Below are 19,531 nucleotides of genomic sequence, written 5' to 3' on the forward strand. Positions count from 1 at the left end.
GTTTTGTCTGTCTGTGTGATACCTTTACCGGGAACAGATCAAGGATGCAAGCCTCCAACTCCTGTAAAGTTAGTAAGTAATCTAGCTAGAAAATGCATTAGGTTTTTCTTTGTTTTGGCTTGTAAATTCGCTGTGCTGGAGGAAATGTGTATTCCTATTTTTGTGCCTTTTTGTAACTTAAGGTTTTGCCTAGAGGGATCCTCAATGTTTTGAATCTGACTGCCTGTAAGATTATCTTCCATTCTGATCTTACAGAGTTGTTCTCTTATCTTTTTTTGTTGTTGTTGTTCTTCTAATAAAGTTCTGATATTTAAGAATCTGATTGGGTTTTTTGGGTCCTAAAAATCCAAGGGGTTTGTGCTCATCTTGTTTATTCTCAAGCCTCCCCAGAAAAGGGGGTGTAAGGGCTTGGGGGGATATTTTGGGGAAATAGGAACTCCAAGTGATCCTTTCCCTGTTCTTTGTCTAAAACACTTGGTGGTGGCAGCATTTTACCTAATCCAAGGGCAAAGACTTTGTGCCTTGGGGAAGTTTTAACTGAAGCTGGTAGAAATAAGCTTAGGTGGTTTTCATGCAGGTCCCCACTTCTGTACCCTAGAGTTCAGAGTGGGGAGGGAACCTTGACAGGCAGGGACTGAGCACTTGCAACTCCAACTGTGGTTATTTCACTAAATTATGAGGAACTGATTATAATAGAGTTTTATAATGGAAAATCCACATCCTCTTTCTTTAGAAGGATGACTGCCATATGAGTTGTGATGTCCAATAGGTTTATGTTGAGTAAATGACTGTATTTGCTAGAAATATATGGAAATACACCTCTCTTATCTAATCTAGCTCTCAGTGTTCATAGCACTGAACGAAAGGCAGGCAGAAGGTCAAGATAGTCTAATTCAGCCCAGTCTAATTCCCTTTATCTAATTTATCTATTTATCTAATACCCTTTATCCAGTTAACTGCTGTTGGAAGATCAAAAGACATTTAAAGCTTCATACTCCCCTGCAGTGGCTCTTGGCACATGAAATAACCAATCATATTTTCATGTGTGCTCTATCTTTCTGACCAGGTGAAATGTGCCCCTTGCTGATGGATTAAGAGGTATATAGGAAATCTTATGTTCTTCAGAATGATCTTGTTTCTTCCCTAGAAGACAAGAAGCAAACAAACTCAAAGAAGCTCAACTTTAAGGAGATTTTTGATATGTAAACAAGATATGACAGAATACGCTTGTCTACCTTACAGCAAGATCTGTCTTGAGGGCTCCCACATGAACCATGAAATGGTCAATCACGCTTTTGAACTTGTGAGAGGAGCAGATGAGGCTCCTAGCAGCTGTAAAAAGATCAAGTAGCTGCCTCTGAAGCATGCGAGAAGGCCTCAGATCTCACTGGTTCCAGAGCAATTGTAGCTTTCCCAGCCACACCACAGAGAAAGAAGAGACGAGGAGAAAAAGATGTGCAAAAAATATTTTTGCAAAAAAGAAAAAGTTAGATTAGGTAGTAGCTTATGTCAATAGCTTTGTGTGTCACTTCCTGCTTCTGTGAAGTACTGAGCATCCTCAATTCATATTTGGCCAAATCAATAAATCTTATTCAGGTGTAACTCAGGTAAAATTCTCAAAAGCGTAGATGGTTCTCAGAAAACATCCACTCAATGTGCATCAGCAGTCAAAAATGCTAACAGAATGTTAGGAACCATTAGGAAAGAGATAGATAATAAGACAGAAAATAACATAATGCCACTATATAAATCCATAGTACGCCCACACCTTGAATACTGTGTGCAGTTCTGGACACCCCATCTAAAAAAATGTATGTTAGAATTGGGAAAAGTACAGGGAAGGGCAACAAAAATGATTAAGGGTATGGAACAGCTCCCATATGAGAAGATATTTAAAAGACTAGGGCTGTTCAGCTTGGAAAAGAGATGGCAAAGGGGGAATATGACAGAGATCTATGAATCATGAATGCTGTGGAGGAAGAGAAAAGGGAAATATTATTTACCCCTTTGCATAGCACAAGAACTAGGGGTTACTTGATTAAATTAATAGGTTTAAAACAAACAAACAAAAGGAAGTGCTTTTCACACAACACACAGTCAACCCATGGAACTCATTACTAGGCGATATTAAAATTTGCTAATTGTATTTTAAACATCTTGAACATCATAAATTAGCCACCTTCAGTGAGGTGCATGTGGACAAATATTTGGATCCAGTACTTTTGCTATCAGTAAATTTGACCAGCATTGTGTTGTCTGTGCTGCTGTCAGTCAGCTTCTCCATTGTTTCTTTCAAGCAAAATTAATCTCATTCACTTGCAGTATGACAGTTTTTTCATTGATTCCAAGGCCAAAAGGGACCATTGTGATCATCTAGTCTGATCACCCCTAGAACACAGGCCAGAGAACTGCCCCAAAATAATTCCTAGAGCAGTGGGTTTTTAAAAAAGAAAAACATCCAATATTGATTTAGAAATTGCCAGGGTTGGAGACACCACCACAACCCTTGGTAAATTGTTCATATGCTTACTCACCCTCACTATTAAAAATGTACACCTTATACAAATTAAACAAAAGAAAATTAAGTTCACTTACTTTTGCATTTTCCAAGAAAAAGAATGACGGTCACAGCAATAGACAGCAAACAGATTAAGGCACCTACGGAAACATAGAACATGTTACTATCACCACCATGTAGCCTCAGACATGGCAGGTATTTCTAAGTGTTACAGTTTTGGACCTAAACAGTGACGGACGTTTGATGGGATATGAACAATGATGGGGTATGAACAGATGTCCCTGCCAGGAGGTGTGGACTCTACCTTAGAGTCCCCAGTCTGGTTTAACCTGTTCCTCCCCACTATTTAAAAACAGAGTGAAATAGGCTCCATTAGGAGTCTTTTGTTATTTAGTGCTCAATAAGAGCTGAAATCGCACGTGGTGGGGCAGTGTTTCTGCCCAGCCTGCTAAGAGCTGAAAGTCACTAAGAGCTGACAATGGGTAGAATCTCAAGAGACTGACCTGCAGAGGTCACAGTAGGGAGGCAGGCGGCAGAAGGTGACCAGCAAGTGGAACAAGTCGGGGAGGAATAGCAGCTGGTACGGTGGCCAGCAGGGGAGAAACCTTCACTGGCAGGGAGGGCATTAGGGAGGAACAGTGACAGGTGGGGCAGCCAGCCAGAGCAAGTGCTCAGATGGCAGAGCAAGCAAGGTGTCTTCTTCCCCAGATGGGAGGTGAACTCAAACAGATGCACCTCTGAAACCTGGATCCTCACCAAGGGCAATCACTGTGAGTGGGGTATGGTGAAGGAGCAGAGAGGGGCTCAGAAAAGGAGGTTTTGGTTGTAGAACTCAAGAACAGGAGGCAGAAGACTCTGCCCCATGCACTCTGGGGAGGGTGTCCTGCTCACAGTTTTATCTTCATCAATCCTGTTTGTGGCATTTTCCCCAATTAATGTTGGGTGACTTCCCTGCTTTCATTAAAAGTTTATTTCCTACACTCAGCCTCTGTGCTTGCAAATGAGGAAGTATTGCCTCTCAGAGGTTCCCTGGTGTGTAATTTTCCCAGGTTACTAGGTGGGGGCTTAAGCCAGTTATGTGTTCTATTGTTGAAAAGGAACCCCTAGATATTGAACCTAGCCCTGGCTGCTGCCGGCTCCATCTGGCAGAAGGGTTACAATAGAATAAATAAAAGGAGTATTTGTGGCACCTTAGAGACTCGCAAATTTATTTGAGCATAAGCTTTCATGAGCTACAGCTCACTTCATTGGATGCATTCAGTGGAAAATACAGTGGGGAGATTTATATACATAGAGAACATGAAACAATGGGTGTTACCATACACACTGTAACGAGAGTGATCACTTAAGGTGAGATATTACCAGCAGGAAAGCGGGGGACGGGGGACCTTTTGTAGTCATAATCAAGGTGGGCCATTTCCAGCAGTTGACAAGTAACACCCATTGTTTCATGTTCTCTATGTATATAAATCTCCCCACTGTATTTTCCACTGAATGCATCCGATGAAGTGAGCTGTAGCTCACAAAAGCTTATGCTCAAATAAATTTGTTAGTATCTAAGGTGCCACAAGTACTCCTTTTCTTTTTGCGAATACAGACTAACACGGCTGCTACTCTGAAACCTGTCAATAGAATAAATATTAGCCATGTTGGTGATCTCCTCTTCCTGCTGAGTGTCTCTTACATGCTCCAGTGAGCCTCAGCCAAACTAAATCCCTCCACACCAAGTTTTTCTCCCCCACAAAAGAGGAGGGCTCAGCTGATTACCGTGCTGTCGCCCTTCACCCAGATGTCACAAAGCCTTTTAGCTGGTCCTTGGATACATACAACTGCAAAGGCTGGAGGGACTGGTGTGGGGGAAGTGGGGATAATGCACATTGCTCCCCTTCCTACCCCCTCTGATTGCACAGAAGGGACAATACCACACATCTTTAACCTTTAACAGGTAGCTACCTTCCTGCCTGGTCCTTACACAATGGAAGTTTCAGTCATTATCATGGAACATTTGTTTCATTTTCAGAAAACTTAGAGAAGACAATAGATAAGTCTGTGTCTTATTTCTCTTATATATAGTCTGGTCAATATACACAAATCTTGTAGAGTGGGAAGTGGAAGAATTTATTCTTAAACTTCTCTGCTCTCTCCTGCCTTTCATGATCCCTTTTTCCTGGCTTCACAAGAGCATCTCTGAATATTTGCTAGATCTGAGGAGAGTTGCTTTTCTATTCTGGCTTTTTTAAATGAACACCCCCATGCTGTTCAATATCCTCTAGAAATATAACTCTCCAGAAATCAAATATTGTATGAAAGAAAATGTACATATGAAAAGGACTGCACATGGAAACAGAAAATGGAACATAATTCATTACATAAATGATATCATGACACTTTTAATAGCTGATGCCCATATTAGGAGACTTGGATTGTGTCCTATTGAGCTTTTTTCTATTTAATAGTGACTATGAATGTTCTTGCCAAAATTGTTCAAAAAAGGTTGGGCTCTAATCTCTCTTTTAATCGTCTATATGGGGGTGGGCATATGACTAGGCTCATATACTGAATATCTGGTGAAGCCTCTTTGCTGAAAACTTTTCATTCAAGACATGGCACCTATTTCCACTATCAAACATTTCTGCGTGATAGGCCCAGACCTGCACTGTGGAAGGGGAGTGAGTTGCAGAACCACACTGCCCAGGGGAGACCACCAGTGGGGATTGTGATTTAAGGGATGAACAGTTCCTCCTTGAGATCCCAGGCATAGAGAGGGACAAAGCACTTTTAGCACCCTGTTGCCAAAGATGAGGGAGCCCAGGAAACTGCTCTGGAAAAGAGCATCCTTGTACACAAAGCCCAAGAGGCCTCATTTCCCATCAATCTTGGGTCTGTGGCCGCTTTACTCTCTGCTTTGTGAGGTGAGAACTCTCCAGATACCAAGGAAACATCCCTGGGAGAGACTCCTGGAGCTCCCAGCAGAAGTTTCCCATAAGAGGGGATGCTCTGGCCCTTCAGTAGACATTATTCTCCTTGGCAGAAAGAAAGTATTTATCCTACAGTTATTATATAAATTTGTGTCATGGAAGGCAGACCTCACTGCTAAACATTTCCATAATGAAACCTCACTCTGTGCGATTGGCTCTCAGTCAAAGCAATTCCACCTTTGCCTTCCTGCCATTGTTTTGCAAAGGCAGACACTTCTCAGTGTGTCAGCCCTTTTGTTGTTTTTCTTCAAATTGGGTTAACAAACAAATCTTTCCTCTGAGAAGTCCTGTTCTGAAACCCTCACCCCGACCAAGCAGAGACACAACCTGCCAGTGAAAAATATCCAAACTGTCTCGAGTCCCAACAGCAAATATGTACCTTCCTCCCCCTCACTGCAAAAGCGCAAAGGTCCAGATCCCCCCACTCAACTGAAGGGACCCTGCCTACCACATATCCCTCACTGCGGAAATGCTAGGCTGTTCCCCCTTCAAACTGCAGCCATCGGAGAAAACTTACATTTGTCCTCCCTTGGTTGACCTGAGGAAAAAAAAAACACAAACACTTTTCATTATATTCACTGTATGATCTGATGAGGAGCCTAATCATAGAATCATAGAATCATAGAATATCAGGGTTGGAAGGGACCCCAGAAGGTCATCTAGTCCAACCTGCTGCTCGAAGCAGGACCAATTCCCAGTTAAATCATCCCAGCCAGGGTTTTGTCAAGCCTGAATTAAAAACCTCTAAGGAAGGAGATTCTACCACCTCAATAGGTAACGCATTCCAGTGTTTCACCACCCTCTTAGTGAAAAAGTTTTTCCTAATATCCAGTCTAAACCTCCCCCACTGCAACTTGAGACCATTACTCCTCGTTCTGTCATCTGCTACCATTGAGAACAGTCTAGAGCCATCCTCTTTGGAACCCCCTTTCAGGCAGTTGAAAGCAGCTATCAAATCCCCCCTCATTCTTCTCTTCTGCAGGCTAAACAATCCCAGCTCCCTCAGCCTCTTCTCATAACTCATGTGTTCCAGACCCCTAATCATTTTTGTTGCCCTTCGCTGGACTCTCTCCAATTTATCCACATCCTTCTTGAAGTGTGGGGCCCAAAACTGGACACAGTACTCCAGATGAGGCCTCACCAGTGTCGAATAGAGGGGAACGATCACGTCCCTCGATCTGCTGGCAATTCCCCTACTTATACATCCCAAAATGCCATTGGCCTTCTTGGCAACAAGGGCACACTGCTGACTCATATCCAGCTTCTCGTCCACTGTCACCCCTAGGTCCTTTTCCGCAGAACTGCTGCTTAGCCATTCGGTCCCTAGTCTGTAGCTGTGCATTGGGTTCTTCCGTCCTAAGTGCAGGACCCTGCACTTAGCCTTATTGAACCTCATCAGATTTCTTTTGGCCCAATGCTCCAATTTGTCTAGGTCCTTCTGTATCCTATCCCTCCCCTCCAGCGTATCTACCACTCCTCCCAGTTTAGTATCATCCGCAAATTTGCTGAGAGTGCAATCCACACCATCCTCCAGATCATTTATGAAGATATTGAAGAAAACCGGCCCTAGGACCGACCCTTGGGGCACTCCACTTGATACCAGCTGCCAATTAGACATGGAGCCATTGATCACTACCCGTTGAGCCCGACAATCTAGCCAGCTTTCTACCCACCTTATAGTGCATTCATCCAGCCCATACTTCCTTAACTTGCTGACAAGAATACTGTGGGAGACCGTGTCAAAAGCTTTGCTAAAGTCAAGAAACAATACATCCACTGCTTTCCCTTCATCCACAGAACCAGTAATCTCATCATAAAAGGCGATTAGATTAGTCAGGCATGACCTTCCCTTGGTGAATCCATGCTGGCTGTTCCTGATCACTTTCCTCTCATGTAAGTGCTTCAGGATTGATTCTTTGAGGACCTGCTCCATGCTTTTTCCAGGGACTGAGGTGAGGCTGACTGGCCTGTAGTTCCCAGGATCCTCCTTCTTCCCTTTTTTAAAGATTGGCACTACATTAGCCTTTTTCCAGTCATCCGGGACTTCCCCGGTTCGCCATGAGTTTTCAAAGATAATGGCCAATGGCTCTGCAATCACAGCCGCCAATTCCTTCAGCACTCTCGGATGCAACTCGTCCGGCCCCATGGACTTGTGCACGTCCAGCTTTTCTAAATAGTCCCTAACCACCTCTATCTCCACAGAGGGCTGGCCATCTCTTCCCCATTTTGTGATGCCCAGCGCAGCAGTCTGGGAGCTGACCTTGTTAGTGAAAACAGAGGCAAAAAAAGCATTGAGTACATTAGCTTTTTCCACATCCTCTGTCACTAGGTTGCCTCCCTCATTCAGTAAGGGGCCCACACATTCCTTGGCTTTCTTCTTGTTGTCAACATACCTGAAGAAACCCTTCTTGTTACTCTTAACATCTCTGGCTAGCTGCAGCTCCAGGTGCGATTTGGCCCTCCTGATATCATTCCTACATGACCGAGCAATATTTTTATACTCTTCCCTGGTCATATGTCCAACCTTCCACTTCTTGTAAGCTTCTTTTTTATGTTTAAGATCCGCTAGGATTTCACCATTAAGCCAAGCTGGTCGCCTGCCATATTTACTATTCTTTCGACTCATTGGGATGGTTTGTCCCTGTAACCTCAACAGGGATTCCTTGAAATACTGCCAGCTCTCCTGGACTCCTTTCCCCTTCAAGTTAGTCCCCCAGGGGATCCTGGCCATCCGTTCCCTGAGGGAGTCGAAGTCTGCTTTCCTGAAGTCCAGGGTCCGTATCCTGCTGCTTACCTTTCTTCCCTGCGTCAGGATCCTGAACTCAACCAACTCATGGTCACTGCCTCCCAGATTCCCATCCACTTTTGCTTCCTCCACTAATTCTACCTGGTTTGTGAGCAGCAGGTCAAGAAAAGCGCCCCCCCTAGTTGGCTCCTCTAGCACTTGCACCAGGAAATTGTCCCCTATGCTTTCCAAAAACTTCCTGGATTGTCTATGCACTGCTGTATTGCTCTCCCAGCAGATATCAGGAAAATTAAAGTCACCCATGAGAATCAGGGCATGCGATCTAGTAGCTTCTGTGAGCTGCCGGAAGAAAGCCTCATCTACCTCATCCCCCTGGTCCGGTGGTCTATAGCAGACTCCCACCACTACATCACTCTTGTTGCACACACTTCTAAACTTAATCCAGAGACACTCAGGTTTTTCTGCAGTTTCGTACCGGAGCTCTGAGCAGTCATACTGCTCCCTTACATACAGTGCTACTCCCCCACCTTTTCTGCCCTGCCTGTCCTTCCTGAACAGTTTATAACCATCCATGACAGTACTCCAGTCATGTGAGTTATCCCACCAAGTCTCTGTAATCCTGCTACTTCTCATGTAAATATTTTTATTGATTTCATTGAGAGAAGAACTGGGCCCTTGATTATGTAATTATAATTCTCTGGCAAGAGCAAAACCTGATACACCCTCAAATGTGTGATTGTAAAGTTCACATTTTCCCCTTGGTTTTGTCCTATGAAAAAGACACATGGGTTCGCACATGTGATTCTGTCCCAGAAGAGAGAGGCCTCAAGGAAGAGAGAGGAAACCTCTCCCTTATACATGTGACAGTGATATAAAATCAGTGCAGGCCTAGGGCCAGATCTAAATTTGTTGAAGTCAAGGGGAGACTTTCCATTCACTTCAGTGGATTCTGAATCAGTCACTTGTCACCAGATTCACAGAAGAACGTAGCCATCTCAGTGCCTCTTCAGGTGCCTAAATCCAGCATTGAGGCATCACTGACATTCTCAAACCCAAATCTCAACTACCAATTAACCACATAGGTGACAGAAATCCGCATGGTATCTACGTTTCTCTGGTCAGCAGTCACAAAGCCAACTAAATCCTGATGCAGCTCCACAGCTAATGAGCAGCTCGGAGCCCTCACTCACATGTAACCCCCAGCGGCCGCAAAGTGGTATTCACAAAATAGGCTTCTCCCTGCCTATCCTGCCTGGGGGTCTGCACAAAAGAGGGGGGGGTGCTTGTCCCAAAATACCCAATAGCCCAGTTACAAAGGGATCTGACAAAGCTGGATGACTAGGAAATAAATTGGCAGATGAAATTCAAGATTGATAAATGAAAAGCAATGAACACTGGAAAACATAATCCCAAATACACATACAAAACGGTGAGGTTTAAATTAGCTTTTTCCACTCAAGAAAGAGGTCTTGGTGTCATTGTGGATAGTTCTCAGAAATCATCCACTCAATGGACAGTGGCAGTCAAAACAGCTAACAGAATGTTAGGAATCATTAGGCGAGGAATACATTATAATAAGAAACTATCATAATACCACTATATAAATCTATGGTACTCCCACACCTTGAACACTGCATGCAGTTCTGGTCACCCCATCTCAAAAAAGATATACTAGAATTGGAAAAAGTAGAGAGAAGGGCAACAAAAAATTATTAGAGGTGAGGAACAGCTTCCGTATGAGGAGAGATTAAAAAGACTGGGACTGTTCAGCCTGGAAAAGAGATGACTGAGGGGGGATATGACAGACATCTATACAATCATGAATTGCTGAAGAAAGCGAATAAGGAAGCGTTATTTACCCCTTCACATAACACAATAAACAGGGGTCACCCAGTGAAATTAATAGGCAGTAGGTTTAAACCAAACAAAAGGAAGTACTGTTTTACAGAACACACAGTCAACCTGTGGAACTCATTGCCAAAGTATGTTGTAAAGGCCAGAAGTATAGTGGGGTTCAAAAAAAAAAAAAGAATGAGATAAGTTCAGTAGTGTAGACTTAACCTAAGTTTTTTGGAAAGTTAATGGGACTTAGTCTCCAAAGTATCTAAGGACTTATCTGGATTGGGACACTCAGGAAAATTAATTTGGATCAATTTTTAAAATGTATGAATTAAACCACAGTAAACATATGTGGATATTCTTATTCAGAATTAAAGTGGCCTTAATTTGAATAAGGATATCCCCACAGGGGGTTAATGAAATTTAACTAATCCACTTTACATTCAAATTTAAGTTAATTGGAATTAATTTTCCAGAGTTTTTCTGTGTAGACAACAACTCAGTAAATTTTGAAAATGGGACTCAAGATCCTAACTTATTTTACCACTTTTGAAAATGTTATCCTCATGGAATAAAATGTATTTTTTTCAACCTGAGTATGGAAAGAAAAACATCTGTTCTCTGTTGTAAACAAATTGTTGCCATAATAATTCTCACAAAGTTCTTCAGGTCCCTTGCAGCCCCACATTCCTTTGATTCTCTGTCGTTATGGCTGAAGGTTCTCCTCTTCTTAGCATGCTAACAAACTCTGTTGTAAAATTAACAATGCTTCAAAGGGGCTTATTAAAAAGTAGTTTAAATTACATTCTAACATCACTTTAATTTTTAGAAGGTAGATTTAATAATACATATCCAAGAATTGGTATTTTAAAGGCAAATAAAGGGAAGAGTGATTATTGGTATCTCTTCTAACAGCAGACAGTCTGAAATCACTTCTGAAATCAGGAAACTGATCTCACAGTGAGATGCATTAGACCATCTAATAGCTACACAATGGAAGAAGTGGAAACTCCATCATTTAGGAGTTTTAAAACAATAATAGACAAAGCAATAAAATATGCTGTGGAGAAGGGACAAGCCTGTGCTGGCTCCTGGGGAGACAGAATAATAAAGTTTGATAAATCTGCTTTCTCCAATTCTAGGCTTTTCTTACCTATAACCAAGACTTCGATGATGATCTCTCTTTGAAATGAGTTGGCTGTGGCAGAACATACATATTTCCCTTCATCTTCCACCTGAATATTGTTCAGTTTCAGAGAAATATTTCCTTTCCCAAACTCCTTTCCTTTAAAAATTTCTGCCTTTTTTCATATTCCTTCCTGAGCCATTCTCTGCTGTTGACTCCATTAGGAGACAAATAACCCATTGCGCATTTGTCATCATGTGGATAAGAATTAACCAGGGGGCTGCTTTCATCATACAGGTAGAAATAGATTGTCTTATCCTCCCCAAGTCCAACTTTCCTCCATTGCAGCTCCATGCTGGGGGGGAGGGGGGGCAGGGAGAGGCGCAGAGGTTTTGTAATCAGCCGGCAGGGAAGAATGGCATTTTCTCCAATTACAGTGGTAATGATGTCATGTTCTGCCTCCACATCAAAAAAACCTGAAAAATGTTCAGGGGGTTATATTTGCACCTGCAGCACATAATGACTCATATTAATATGACAGGTTTCAGAGTAGCAGCTGTGTTAGTCTGTATCCGCAAAAAGAAAAGGAGTACTTGTGGTACCTTAGAGACTAATAAATTTGTTAAAAAGGTGCCACAAGTACTCCTTTTCTTTTTTCATATTAATATGTAAGAGAGTGAAAAAGAGGACAGCCCTAATTCTCCTCTTATTTATACTCTTTTTATAATAGTGTAAATTCAATCGCTTCTGGGGATTCACTCCTAATATACACACAGATAAGTAAAAAGAGAATCAGAGCAATACTATCTTTTACATCTGTGGTGATCTCAAAAATAGAATTTGAAAAGAATCGCTGAGTTGTACAGGTCTTCACTATGCTGCACCAAAGGCTTGTCTAATCAGTGGGGTAATGCGCAGTACGGGAGAGTGATTAATAAAATGCACCAATGTGTTGTGCATTAATTGGTCTGTGTAGACCTTGATGATGGACACAAAGAGTTCCCTAGTGTGCTTTCCTGAATTACTGTTAACATAAGAACATAAGAATGGCCATACTGGATCAGACCAAAGGTCCATCAAGCCCAGTATCCTGTCTTCTGACAGTGGCCAATGCCAGGTGCCCCAGAGGGAATGAACAGAACAGATAATCATCAAATGGTCCATACCCTTTCACCTAATCCCAGCTTCTGGCAAACAGAGTCTAGGGACACCATTCCTGCCCATCCTGGCTAACAGCTATTGATGGACCTATCTTCCGTGAATCTATCTAGCTCCCTTTTAAACCCAGGTATAGGCCTGGTCTTCACAACACCCTCTGTCAAGGAGTTCCAAAGGTTCACAGTGAGTTGCATGAAAAAATACTTTCTTGTGTTTGTTTTAAACATGTTACATATTAATTTCATTTGGTGGCCCCTTGTTTTTGTATTATGACAAGGAGTAAAGAATACTTCCTTATTTACTTTCTCTATACCAGTCATGATTTTATAGACCTCTATCATATCCCCCCTTAGTTGCCTCTTTTTCAAGCTGAAAAGTCCCAATCTTATTAATGTCTCTTCATATGGAAGTTGTTCTATACCCCGTAATCATTTTGTTGCCCTTTTCTGAACCTTTTCCAATTCCAACATATCTTCTTTGAGATGGGGCGAGCACATCTGCATGCAGTATTCAAGATGTAGGCGTACCATGGATTTATATAGAGGCAATATGATATTTTCTGTCTTATTATCTATCCCTTTCTTGTTGATTCCCTACATTCTGTTCACTTTTTTGACTGACGCTGCACATTGAGTGGATGATTTCATAGAACTGTTCACAATGACTCCAAGATCTCTTTCTTGAGTGGTAACAGCTAATTTAGCCACCATCATTGTATATGTATAGTTGGGATTATGTTTCCCAATGTGCATTACTTTGCATTTATCAACATTAAATTTCATCTGTCATTTTGTTGCCCAGTCACCCAGTTTTGAGAGATCCTTTTGTAGGTCTTCGCAGTCTGCCCGGGACTTAACTATCTTGAGTAGTTTTGTATCATCTTCAAATTTTGCCACCTCACTGTTTACTCCTTTTTCCAGATCGTTTATGAATATGTTAAATAGGACTGGGCCCAGTACAGATCCCTGGGGGACACGACTATTTACCTCTCTCCATTCTGAAAACTGACCATTTATTCCTACCCTTTGTTTCCTATCTTTTAACCAGTTACCAGTCGATGAGAGAACCTTCCCTCTTATCCCATGACTGCTTATTTTGCTTAAGAGCCTTTGATGAGGGACCTTGTCAAAGGCTTTCTGAAAATCTAAATACACTACATCCACTGGATCCCCCTTGCCCACATGTTTGTTGACCCCCTCAAAGAATTCCAGTAGATTGTTGAGGCATGATTTCCCTTTCCAAACACCATGTTGATTATTTCCCAACAAATTATGTTCATCTATGTGTCTGACAATTTTGTTCTTTACGATAGTTTCAACCAATTTGCCCAGTACTGAAGTGAGGCTTACTGGCTTGTAGTTGCCAGAGTCAGCTCTGGAGCCCTTTTTAAAAATTGGCATCACATTAGCTATCCTACAGTCATTTGGTACAGAAGCTGATTTAAATGATAGGTTACAAATCACAGTTAGTAGTCCTGAAATTTCACATTTGAGTTCCTTCAGAACTCTGGGGTGAATACCATCAGGTCCTGGAGACTTATTACTGTTTAGTTTATCAATTTGTTCCAAAACCTCCTCTAATGACACCTCAGTCTGGGACAGTTCCTCAAATCTGTCACCCAAAAAGCATGGCTCAGGTTTGGGAATCTCCCTCACATCCTCAACCGTGAAGACCGATGCAAAGAATTCATTTTGTTTCTCCGCAATAGCCTTATCGTCCTTGAATGCTCCTTTAGCACCTCGATCGTCCATTGGCCCCATTGGTGGTTTAGCAGGCTTTCTGCTTCTGATGTATTTAAATATTTTTTGTTATTACTTTTTGAGTCTTTGGCTAGCTGTTCTTCAAATTCTTTTTTGGTCTTCCTAATTATATTTTTACACTTCATTTGCCAGAGTTTATGCTCCTTTCTATTTTCCTCATTAGGATTTATCTTCCACTTTTTAAAGGATGCCTTTTTGCCTCTCACTGCTTCTTTTACTTTGTTGTTTAGCCATGGTGGCTTGTTTTTGGTTCTCTATGTTTTTTTTTAAATTAGGGTATACATTTAAGTTGAGCCTCTATTATGGTGTCTTTAAAAAGTTTCCATGCAGCTTGCAGGGATTTTATTTTTGGTACTGTACCTTTTAATTTCTGTTTCGCTAACCTCCTCATTTTTGTGTAGCTCCCCTTTCTGAAATTAAATGCTACAGTGTTGGGCCACTGTAGAGTTTTCCCCATCACAGGGATGTTAAATTTAATTATATTATGGTCACTATTACAAAGGGGTCCAGCTATATTCACCTCTTGAACCTGATCCTGTGCTCCACTTCAGACTAAATCAAGAATTGCCTCTCCTCTTGTGGGTTCCAGGACTAGCTGCTCCAAGAAGCAGTCATTTAAGATGTCAAGAAACTTTATCTCAGCATCCCTTCCTGAGGTGATATGTACCCAGTCACTCTGGGGATAGTTGAAATCCTCCATTATTATTATTGAGTTTTTTATTTTAATAGCCTCTCTAATCTCCCTGAGCATTTCAGAGTCAATAACACCATCCTGGTCAGGTGGTCTGTAATATAGCCCTACTGCTATATTCTTATTTTTCAAGGATGGAATTACTATCCATAGAGATTCTATAGTAGAATTTTGTTCATTTAAGATTGTTACTCCATTTAATTCTATGCTTTCTTTCACATACAGTGCCAGTCCCCCACCAGCATGACCTGTTCTGTCCTTCCAATATATTTTATATCCTGGTATTACTGTGTCCCATTGATTTTCCTCATTGCACAAGGTTTCTGTGATGCCTATTATATCAATATCCTCATTTAATACTAGGAACTCCAGTTCACCCATCTTATTATTTAGACTTCTAGCATTGGTATGTAAGCATTTTAAAAACTTGTCACTTTTTAGGTGTCCCCTATTGCATGACGTAATTGAATGGGACTTTTTTCATTTGACTCTTTCTCATCAGATCCTCCCTGTATTTTATGATTTTCCCTCCTCTCCTCCTTATTAGGACACAGGGAATCTCCATTTATATATCCTCCCCTAAGGGATGTCTGAACCACATGCTCCTCCGCATGTGTTGGCTTTCCCCCAACCCTTAGTTTAAAAACTGTTCTACGACCTTTTTAATTTTAAGGACCAGCAATCTGGTTCCATTTTGGTTTAGGTTCTGGTCTGGTTTTGGTTTACCATATTACTGTTTCAAACAATAATATGGTAAAGAACAACTGGGAAACTTTAGTGAGCACCAGCTGGGGTCTACATGGACTAATTAATGTGCAACCCTTTAATGAGCTTTAGAAATCACACCCCACTAATGCGTGTTGGTGCTCCGCGTAGGCAAGCTTGAATGGCATGGCTGGCCATAAGGCAGGTGCATTTAGCCCTATTTTGTAAGAGCAGGAATATTTGCTTTGAGAGTACTACATCTCTTACCTGAAATTGCAATAACTTTTTTGCCGTGCCTCTTCTGCAAGGGGTTTATTATAGTGCATGAGAAGTGTCAGAAGGAATATCTGCTACCCTGAGCGTACTGTGGATTTGATACAGATCTGTCACATCTTTTTGGATTCTTATTTCAGCCATAGCAGTTATGTTTTGTCCTGTGCTATCAGTCCAGCCTACTTCTGGTTGTGGGTACCACCCTTGGGATGTACACCTCAGAGTGGCTGAATTATTCTGCTGATGTTCTATAGTTAGGCGAGGTGCTGATCCAAAATCAAGAGTGAAAACCAATTTCAAAAAATGTTTAACAGGCTGAATAGCTAGCTTACACACCAAACAAAAAGTGCTAATGATGAATTATCACCACTATCATTACAGTCTCCATGTCCTACTGAATCTACACTGAACTATAATCTTGCATTTCCAAGTATCTTAAATTCATAGAGAGAAATTTCCACTTCAAGAGATCACCAAACACTTCACCAGCTGATCCCATGTGTAGACCTGACTTTGTCATATGTATGTGACAGCTTCACTTTTGGGATGGCAGCAAGTTAGTCAGGAAAGAGTATTTTCAGAAAAGGAGAGATTCACCTTTGTACTGTCCATATTTTGGGCACATTCAGGGACCCCACTAGGTCCCAATATAATTCAGAGCAGCCTTAGGGCTATTCTAACTTACACTTTGCTTCCCATGGTCCCCTATGATCCCTGGGAAGCAGAGCATAGCCAAAGCACAGTGTGCTCCAGCCATACCCCTACCAGCATTTAGCCTCTCTCCCACAACCCTGACATGCCCCTTACACCACGTCCGGAAGCAAGGCCACTACAGAGCCCTTACATCAGCTCTACACTGGCCAAGGAGAACCTTCTCTGTACAAGGGGTAATTGCAGTAGTTCATTTCCATGTAAAGGGCCTTAGTGTAACTGAGAATCAGGCACAGTGCATACAAACCACAGATTGACAATGACCTCACATCACCGCAGGACTCTGTAATTTATTGCCTGGATGCATATGTGTGTGTGATGGGAGGTAATGGCCCAGCTTTGCCCCTGCGCTTTATTCATTTTATTGCTCTTGTGCAACAGCAGCACACACAAGGCAGGTGGATGAGAATTGCACATGCCACTAGCAAAAAGCCAGAGAAAAATGTACATGATGTGTTCATGTTGTGTGCCTACACTGGGTAAAATTTGCATATCCTGTGCGAGATGGACACCAAACTGCTGAAGCTTCTCTGACTCCCAGTCCAGCACTTCTCTCCTCGTCCTTCCCAGTCCAGCACTTCCTCTGCCCACTTCCCATAACATTGCACACACGTGGGTGTTTCTCCTTCCCCTGCCAGCTGATGAACGCTCCCTGTTGGGAGGAAAGGATTGAATGAAAATACAGCTGCTACACACAGGGCAAGGCAATGGAGAATCAGCGCCACTGTGATCAGTGCAGCATTGTTCCCTGCCAGCAACACTTTTGTATCAACATCTCCATGCTTACCTGCAACAGTCACCTGGGCGATAGCTTCTTGATAGACACCATCGCTTGTCACCGCACACACATACTGCCAACTATCTTCTACTTGCACTGGAAAGAGCTTCACCCTAATCACTCCATTCCCATATCATCTTTTGATCCTGTGCTGGTCCCCAGCCCAGCCCAGCTCAGTCCCTTTTCCTGTGCTATTGTAAAAATATAATGTCGTATTTTTGTTACTGTCCCATTTGTACCAATGCACTTGAATGTTAGTGGGGACCTGGCCTATGAGCTGACAGGACAACATCACAGCTTGTCCAGCCAAGACAACCGTAGGATTAACATGCACAGTGACAGTAAAATCACCTACAAGAAAAGAAATAAATCATGATCACTGATTTTCTTCAAATGCTTGACATTGGTGTAAAAAGAACAAAAGAAAAACTAGATACAATTATTGAGACACAACAGCAGTGCTATGTTCCCTGGGAGAAACTCACCCCATCTAATCTAATTACCCCCTTTCAGAATGGCGAGAGTGTTTGAGGTCCTCACTGGTAGCTCAGCTATGCACAGATTTGAGCACGATGTGGTGCAGACTGAACTTCTGAGGGATAGTTGCAGGATGCATAGTCCCTCCTGAAACCCCAGGCAGAGCAGGATCCTGTGCCATCATTAAAGATGTTACAGTGTGTTCTCCTCTCTGTGGCCGGACAGCATGGGGAGGTGGACAGCAAAGCTAGGGTTAGATTTGGCTGAATTCAATTTTAAAAAAATAATTTTGATGGATGATATCAATGTTTATTTTTAATCATTTTTTCTATTTTTAATCTACTGAAATTTTCAAGAGTTTTGCAGACTTACGGGTTTTAAGAATTTTTTTATTTGTATCAATTTAAATGTTCACAGATACAGGAAATTATGGAGGGGCACAGAATGGGGGTGGGTCAGACAATTAAATTGATAAGCATTAAAACACAAACTGTCAACCACATATATAAACATTTTAGTGTTAAGTCAAACTAATTTCTTACTTTGCATCTCTGAATATTTTAATTATCAGTGATGGAAATATTTTTCATCAGTTTGTGTGCATACAGTGAAATTGACACTTTATCGACATTTACTGATAAAAATCTAAGCCTAGTTATGATCCTGCTTTCTGCCCAACCCTTTTGAGTGGCTTATGCCTCTGTAAGAAGTAGGAGGGAGAAGTCCCTGAGCATAGGGAAAGCAATTGTAGTCTTCAAGGTGACGCCCAGCCTGTAGAGTTTTGTCGGAAAAACTTCCCCACCCAGCCAGGCTGAGTTAACCTTTCAGCTCCCTAGGGAAACTCAGCCCTTTTCTAATGCTCTAAGTCAACCTAAGTTACGCTAGTTAAGTTACATATTTTATGTAACTTATGTAACTTACATCCACGTGACTTACATCAACTTAACAAGGTCTCCCATTGATATAGTTTCTGCTTCTCATTCAGGTGGAGAGTGCTCGCCTATTGACTTATCACATCTTCACCAGACCCATTAAATCAACGCCACTGCATAGATCGCAGAGGTGCCAGTTCAGCCCGTAGTGAAGACAAGGCCTCAGTCACCACATGGCACCACTGCTCTGGCCATTGGTTCAGGGCTGCCTCCTGCTGTCAGTGTTTCTGAGCCCTAGGGTGGGAGACTACAGTTAGGATTTTAGTAGAGTTGTTGTAATCTGCACCTTGAGCCCTGCCCACCCCCCTTTGTGGTGAGGGGAAATCCTGGGACCAGAAACAGCCTCACTCCTGCCAGCAGCAATCATCTGCAGTGACTGAGGAGGCCAGATCCGTCTCTGAACCTGAAGATCATTCATGGAGTGCACCATCTTTAGTTAGATGGTCAGGGAGATTGTTTGCGAGACCCCCCTACTGCCTGAACTGTGTCCTCAAGCCAAGGCATAAGGATGTGGAGATTTCACTACCTGCTGCCCATTAAACCTGTGGAGGGACTTACTGCCTTATCCTACATATGAGTTGTTTAGGTGGCACTGAGCCCAGTTAGCCAAGCTGCTAACTGCTGCTGCACAGAAGATATTGTGGTCACAGATCATCAAGGGCTCCTACAAAGTACACATACTAGCAGGACACTAAATTTTATGTTTGCTATATTGGGTCATGTGATTGGGGAAATTCATTGGCATTATCTGTGTGTGCACCGGTGACCCTAAGAGTAGGGTTTTACCCTGTTATGTAATTTGTATTATTTCTTGGGAGTCTCCAATTATCTGCCAGGCA

The 19,531-nt window shown here is 42.2% G+C and overlaps 1 pseudogene across 1 annotated transcript; it reads right to left on the reverse strand.

The window, feature by feature from the left end:
* Positions 1–1,039: 1,039 nt before the first annotated feature.
* On the reverse strand, positions 1,040–19,122 carry LOC311511971 (butyrophilin-like protein 2; annotated as a pseudogene). The gene is made up of 7 exons: positions 19,041–19,122; positions 17,531–17,634; positions 15,789–16,121; positions 11,235–11,683; positions 6,014–6,034; positions 2,596–2,658; positions 1,040–1,143 (listed from the first exon to the last, which is right to left on the reverse strand). The product of its transcript is annotated as a butyrophilin-like protein 2 (transcript).
* Between the last annotated feature and the right edge of the window lie 409 nt (positions 19,123–19,531).

Source organism: Lepidochelys olivacea (genome assembly GCF_965140295.1).
Source record: "Lepidochelys olivacea isolate rLepOli2 genome assembly, chromosome: 23".
NCBI classification, from domain to species: domain Eukaryota; kingdom Metazoa; phylum Chordata; order Testudines; family Cheloniidae; genus Lepidochelys; species Lepidochelys olivacea.